Below are 7,668 nucleotides of genomic sequence, written 5' to 3' on the forward strand. Positions count from 1 at the left end.
ACACGTTCCGCAGCTTCTGCGCAGGGATCCATTGGTTGAAATCGGCAACCCGCTCAAACTGGTCAAGCCAGTCTTCAACGTCTTCGAAAGTGACGCCATGGAAGCTGGCTGGCACGCGGGGTTGCTGGAGCGTCAAGTGGGAAGCGCTAGCCTGAGCCATGGTGGTATGCTCACCAGGTCGATGAGTGCGTGCCTCTTTTGGGAGGAGACCAAACTCTGGGACCAGTCCCAGGAGGCGGCGGCTGCTGCGGTGAACGGGCGTGCAGACAATGGGTAGCTGGTCGGGACTCGATGAGCGGCTGTCTGAAGAGGTGTTGGACATGGGACGTCGAGCCCGCACCTCCACCAGTGTAACGTAGCAGTTGGTACAGGTAGCGCCGCGTCCAGACGGCAGAGGAACGCCAACACCGAGATAATGCCAGCGCACACCGAGACGGCCAGGATGGAACGTCGAGCTTCGTCTTCTTCAGCAGCGAACCACGTGGCGCACGAGCTGCGTGCCGAACAGCCGCCGAGCGGCTATTGTTGTAGACGCGGCATTATATATATATATAAGGGTATATATGGGATCAACGTTACTAGATTACTCTAGTAACGGTGATATGGGATTGTAAACCGTAAGAAAAGTCACCGCTGCCCACATTGGTCGCGCTATGCGCATACCTCAAGAGAAAAGATGAAGAAGAAGAAGAGTGCCGAGAGTGGGTATGCGGCATCCCATGAGGTGAGCAACAACAACAACAATAACGATGGCTGCGTCTCCTAAGTCTCCTCAGAGATCGAATGTTTCTCCGGCACCGACAATTGCTCTCGCACCTTCCCCTGCAGCCCACAGTCCCAACGACAAGACCAGTGTCCGAGGCGAAGCACGTTCCCCAGAAGCAGGAAGCGACGAACTGAAGCTCGGTCCTCTTCAAGGGGCCCTGGCAACAGACTCTGCGGCGGCCATTCAAAACAGGCTTTACGCCATCTTGGGCCATGGGAACTTCCAGCGCCTCGTCGCCTGCTGCGCCGCGCTCGGTATGGTTGTTTATATGCTGCACGCGTTCGCCTATATCATCATCGGCCGACCCGTGGATCACTGGTGCCGCCGCCCTGAGGAGCTACGGCACCTCTCCTTGGACATGTGGAGGAACGCGGCCACTCCCATCGAGGCAGACGGGCAGTACAGCCGGTGCACCGTATATGATCCGGCGATTTCGGTGAGGAAACGGGAATTTGTTTCATCAAAATAATTTTCTGAAGCCAGGTTTCGATAGTGTTGCCGGTGCAGTTTTTTCCCATTTTTAATGTGGTTACCGCATCTGAAGCTGATGAAGCACCGAGAGGATTTCCTTAATCCTGCCGTACACACAAAACTCGAACCTACCGAAAAAATGCCCGGAAGGGCACGAAGTCGCTTACCCGCGACCTTCTCTCCGCGGCAGGCGTTGCTGTGTATCGATGTAGCCGGCAGGTGAATAATGTGCGGATACCAACTGAATCAGTCATTGCCACTTTCGCGGCTACTACCTGCCCGTCAGAAATTAAAGCATGACCGTTAATATTCCGTGTCGATCCTCTTCCATCTAAGTCACTCCAATGTAACAACTGCTGGCGAGATGGTCGTAGTGCTGGTGTTGGAAAGTCCACCTTGCGGTGTCGCAAATGCGGCAATGACCATGCATCGACTGCATGCACCGAACAGGACGACAAGTGTTGTCTTTGCAGTGGTGCTCATGCAGCAAATTCCTTAGATTGCCCTTCTCGGGCTCGTGAATACCAAATTATTGAATTAATTTACCGCAAACGCTGTTCGCGGCGTGAAGCCATAATCGAAATTCAAGAAAGAGCGCACGGCTATGCGGGTGTGGCAGCCCTTTCAAGTGTCTCACTAGATGCATCTATTTCTCAGGCCATAGTGACTGCTGTGGAAGCCTCTATGAATAAAATGGTTGAAAAGATTCTATCAACTGTGAAGGGGCAGAGTTTCAAGCAGAGATTAGCAAGCGTACACTGCTCGAAGTACTTTCTTCAGAGCGGCTGCATGCAGAGCTTGTCTTTAATGCGATCTATAGGGCTTTGTGTAAAGGAGGCACGGTTTAACCACGACACTGTTCTTTGAATTTTCTCTATGAGATGCGCCTCACCATGGCCATAAGCACCTCTGCTAGAACAGGAAAACTGAGGTAATGGTTTATATTTCTAGTTATAATTGTATTGTTTTACGACAGTTCACTTTTATATTTCACGTCAGTTCAATTCGCTTTGTGTGTGCCGTTTTGCGTCAAGTGTTGTCAGTGATGAGTCCTCAAAGAATGACCGCACGATGAACGGACAAACAGCTTCAGCGCTGGGCTGCACTTGCGTGATTCCTTCTTTTTTTGCGCAAGTGGACGCACTACAGACCTGTGCACTAAGCTTCGCGTAACCCATTAGCAGTGCTATTATTCGCTAGTGGATCGGCTATTGAGAAGAGCTCACTCTTGTGTCGGAAGTCGTGTTTGATCAGCGCGATGCTTTCGCTCGTGGCATGTGCCTGACGTTCTCATGTAGCCTTGTGCGTGAATTTGGCTTGCTCACCATCGTAATAGTTCCGTCTAAGGCTATCTTGTGGTCACACGCCTAGCAGTGCTCGGCCCCGCGCTCCGCTCACTTAGACATCAGCGGTGTTCTGGGTCATTCTTTTCTTTTTCCAAGACATTCCTGTGGGCGGGGCACGAGAGATCTGAAGGTAATAATTCGCTTGCGTATAGTTCGCGCCCCGTGTTGTGCGTGTGTAAGAGCTGAGATTTTTCTCATGCTTGGGCTAGGCGTTGGCGCTCACACGCTAGGTGTGAGCGATTTCGCGGAGCCCCGGAGAGCCCCAACTGGCATGCGCAAGGAGCGAATGTGAAACAGTTGCTGCGTAATTTTTTTTCCTCGAATACAATTTTAATTTTCTTTATTACGGCCCCCCTTTTTTCTTTCACTCCCACTTCCTCCCTTCCTGTACGGTGCAGTTAAGGTGTCCACCGAGATGACAGAGAATTACTGCCCCATTTCCTTTCCTCAAAATGCGTTGCGTTCAAATGGAAAGCCATCGCGCCGAACGGGTGGTGGCGTTCCGTGGACTATCTGGCAGCGCTACAACACGCTGTCGCGTTCCCCTCCTGAAGGCGAAGCTTAAGGGCAATTATTTAGCAGTTAAGTTGTATTTAGTCTTAGGTAATTAGTCATTGATTAGTAGGTTTTCATTACTTACTAATTATTCATTAATTATGTGTGATGTCAACCAGTGGTGACGTCAACAGTGCCAGAGAGGCAGTCAAAGGGGTGAGGAAAACGCTTCCGCCTCTACGCACTTTAGACAGTCAAAGTGCCCCCTGACATGCCGCTGCCGCTGCGATTGGGGCGCCGTTGCTTCCGCAATACTACTCAGGGTGGCCATTGGTCAAACCAAAGCCAATTTTTTTGGTTTCAAGCGATTCATGGAATGACAAAACTTTCCTTTAGAGGTTAGCGAAAAAACAGTAGATATAATCGCTTTTGCAACAGCACGGAAAGCTGGGGTCTGCACGAAGCCTAGCGTCTTATCCCACACGCAGCTTCTCTGATGATGATGATAACTTTATTTTCCGCCATATAAGGAAGCCCCCTACTCCCTGTCCCCAGCACGCAGGCCTTGGTGACGGGGGCCGGGACCTCCGCGGTTAGAAGCAGGCGAAGAGGTCTTGATTCCTCGCGGCTTCTTCCTCCAGACGGATGGCTTGTTGTTGTGAAGCAGGGGCCTCGCTCCGCAGCAGGGCTTCCCAGGTTTCTCTACAATTTATGCAGCTTCTTCGTCCCTAAGTGTTACGTCACGACCTCTTGACCAATCACGGATGGAGGAGCCACTGTTGGTGTGCCTCGCGGCGGCGGCTGCATATTCCCGCTAAAAAAAAAGAAGATTCGCGCTTCTTTTTGCTGAATCTTGACTTCGCTATTCCACGAAAAACAGTAGGACGCCGCTTGTTTCTGTGCGAGGGTGTCCAATGAGAACATTGTGCTGACTTTAACCCGATAGCGTTCGAGGCACCGTTCACCAGAAAGTCTGGTGTCGGCGCTGTTCGTCTCGGCGTTGTCGGAGTGGGCGTTTTGAGCGACAAATCCGAGGCACGGCTCTGGTAGGTGCTCCGCAGAGAGCAACCTAGGGTCCAGGTTTCCCACCTACGTCACGTGACCTTACGGCGTCATCACAACCTGCCCACCGGGCAGTGAACAAACTACCCACCGTGGCAAGTGGCAGTTAAATTGATGATTTGTCGCTCGAGAAGAGCAACCTGGGCGGCACAACGCCCGCCGCTATGTTCAACTGCCATCGAACAGTCGCGCGTCGCTTAACCGTCGCACCACTGTGCCAGGAGGGGCGTGAGGATTCCCAGGATGCTATGAATATAAAGTAAAGAGTGACCTTATGCATATATAGGAATAAACTCTTTGCTCTATTGCGTCATAACGTTAAGGCGGAACTTAAGTTCCCCTTCAATTTTTTTTTGCTCAATGTCTACGACGTCTACGGCCACGCCGTATTTTCTGCCACACGAGCTTCTTAACGATGTGGCGTTAAAACATCTATAGTGAACAAAGCACAGCTCATCGCGATGTTTTATCTCAGTGCGTGACCAGTGAGTGTCATTAGCAAATTGTTCCGTCGGGTGTGTTTGTGTGGCCACCGAGTGCTGTAACCGTGTCCCGCGAGAGAAAAAGTCTGCATCGGCTGAGGTGAAAGACGTGGTTGCAGCGACGCCACAAAGCGAACGGGGAGTGCGGACAGTGGGACACATTCAGGGGGAGCGCGTTGTCACCTGATCCAAAGTGGACCGCCAGTTAAAGCGAAATGTGGGTAAGGCAACACGCGCGAGAACATTCGTTTCCTTACCATCAGAAGTCATTAGCTAACCTTAAATCCAGGCAACAAAAGTTGGATTATTGGTGTATTGGAGTTTAACGTACCAAATCGACTCAGGCTGTAAGGGACATCGTATTGAAGGGCTCCGGAAATATGAACCACCTGGATTTCGTTAACGGGCACTGACATCGCACGGTACACGGGTCACCAGAATTTGACCTCCATCGAAATTCGGCCGCCGCCGCCGAGGTCGAATCCACGTCTTTCGGGTCAGCAGCCGAGCGCCGGCCTTAACCAGTGAGCCACCGTGGCGTTCCGGCAGCAGAAGTATAAGCCACAGAAGTGCAAAGGTTGCAAATGTAAGCCAAAAAAATGACGCAGGGTATAGCAGCCCCTACTGCTCAAGCAGCTGATCGAATCAGGACATATGAGTGGTTGCGATTATAACATTCTACGCATCATCGGCAATAATAGAAGTCTATTTCATCTAGATTCGCGAGGAGTTATACCCGCATGCTCTGTGGCCAATTAATTCTTGGCAAGAATGGCGCTGATATGGGTTAAGCATGATAATGAATTCATCTCAATGAATTTATTCAATAGCTCCTTCCAACCTTTTTAGCATCCCAAAATCTGGCGAGGCTTACCAATATGAGTAGTTTCTGTGCTCCCTTGACGTTATGTCTGATTCCTTTACAGTTGAGAGACATCCTTAGGTAACTTTCCTAGGTGTCATTGGAATGCCTGAAGCCAGAACCGAAGAAAGCTTTGCGCGTGTTTTTTTTTTCCGCTGATGCGATTGTTGAAGGCCTTGAAGCGGCAGTTGCGATCAGCCTGATATACTCCCACAAGCCAACCCTGTTGCAGTTTTTTTTTAATTTATTAGGTTAACCGGCCATTCCCAGGTACTGTAAGGTAGGAAAAAATCAGCATGCCTACTGAGCAAAAAAGTAAACCATAATAGACGAGCAATGTACTAACGCCATTATGTGTGCCCATTTTCATCACAACAGGAAGATCCCGATGAAGAACGCCATGTGGTACGCTGTCAAGTTTGGGAATACGACATCGGCTACGCCAAGGACACCATCGTCAGCAGCTGGGACTTCGTGCGCGACCGCCAGTGGCTCCTCAGCCTGTCCTCTTCCGTATTCATGCTTGGCCCCGCGGTCTTCGCCCCCGTCGCAGGCCCGATGTCTGATCGGTTTGGCCGAAAAGCGGTCCTTATGGCGGCCGCTGGAACACTCCTCGGCGCCAGCCTGTGCGCCGCCGGTTCGCAGTCATTCCCACTTTTTCTGATGGCTCGCTTCGTGGTCGCCGGATCTGCCAGTGCAACTGCCCTCATGTTGTTTACCCTGATTTTCGAGGTGACCAAAAACGAGCGGCGTGCCCTGTACAGTTTGGGGGCGACATCCATCGGAGGCACAGTTCCTTTGATGCTACTAGAGCTAGTGAGATATTCCATCCGTCATGGGAACTAGCGCAGGCAGTTCTCCTGCTACCAACGATGCTGCTGCTGGTCTGGTGCAGTTTACTGGGAGAGTCGCCCAGCTGGCTGATAGCCACGTCGCAGTTACGCATGGCGTAACATGTCCTCCCTGCGGCAAAAATAAATGGACTTGACGTTACAAAGACCAAGCAAGCATTCCTGCGACTCAGGCAGCAGATCAGGCCGAAGGACCAGGCGCATTCCACCTCAGTTTCCGCCTCTTCTAGACGCACTACGACGGAAGAAGCTCTGCAGGCCGCTGTCTTTCACCGCCAGGCGGTCTCAGTCGCCATCGCATGGTTCAACCCCACCTTCGTCTACTACAACCTTGCAATTATGGCGGTGAGGAAAGGTGGCCAGAACAAAGCGGCCCACTTCGGCCTGCATGGGCTCATCTTCTTTGGCATATGCTGGCTGCTTTCCAAGAAAGGCCAACGTGAAACGCTAACCGCTGCACTTTCCTCCGTCGCTGTTGGCGCCGCCGCTTACTTCGCCGCCAGTTTCCTAGCCCTTTCTGCACTGATTCCCTCTCTCCGCAGTCTTGTCTTGTGCCTCTGCAGCGGTGCCCTTGCCATCTGCTACGGCTACACAGCAGAAGTGTTCCCTATTTCCATTCGGAGCACCGGCCTTTGTGTCTCCTACACAGTCGGGCGCCTGGGAGCACTCCTGAGTTCGTTCCTGTGCGCGTTCAAGGGCGTGCCTGACTCTGCCGCCATGGAAGCAGCCTTGGCGGCTCTTATGCTTCTTACCGCTTTGTCGGTTCAATGGCTCCCAGAAGTGTTCCTCAACACAAAAACAACTAAGCGTTCTTCGCCCGTTGCGCTGAGTCCAGAAGAGCAGAAAAAAGCCCTGAAAGAATCGTTGGCGGCCACGCCGAGCCCCAAAAAGCAAAAGCGCCGGAGCCCGGACCGCGGACGTCCAAAGGGCACGCCGAAGCGTTCCGGGGCGAACAAAATGGAACCCAGATCTGTGACGGAACGTTCGCCCATTGTTTCTGCGCCCGCCACCCCCAAACATTATTAATAGGCTCTTAAGCTATGCTGAGCATCCTTAATATGCGTTGGGATAAAATATGCCGAGAATGACTCTTTTAAAATTAACCGTAGTTTTCTGCCCTATTAATTTCTATGTGGGCCGATTGGAGTCTAATTACAGTAAACGGAACACTAACTAATGCGTAGAGAACTGGAAGCCGTGATATATCCTTGAAAAGCTAGTGAGGTATGGAATGTTTTCTGATAAACCTTTAATGTGCATTATGGGTCACAAAAACCAGGAACTCTCAGTTCTGCTGGGGTTTTAACTGCGCAACTTTAAATTCTTTCACCCT

General features: G+C 51.4%; 1 pseudogene; it reads left to right on the plus strand.

Annotated features, from left to right (window-relative positions):
• The first annotated feature begins 749 nt into the window (after positions 1–749).
• On the plus strand, positions 750–7,361 carry LOC149361791 (solute carrier family 22 member 7-like; annotated as a pseudogene).
• Positions 7,362–7,668: the final 307 nt, after the last annotated feature.

Source organism: Amblyomma mixtum, chromosome 2 (genome assembly GCF_055824585.1).
Source record: "Amblyomma mixtum isolate Tamu chromosome 2, ASM5582458v1, whole genome shotgun sequence".
NCBI classification, from domain to species: Eukaryota; Metazoa; Arthropoda; class Arachnida; order Ixodida; family Ixodidae; genus Amblyomma; species Amblyomma mixtum.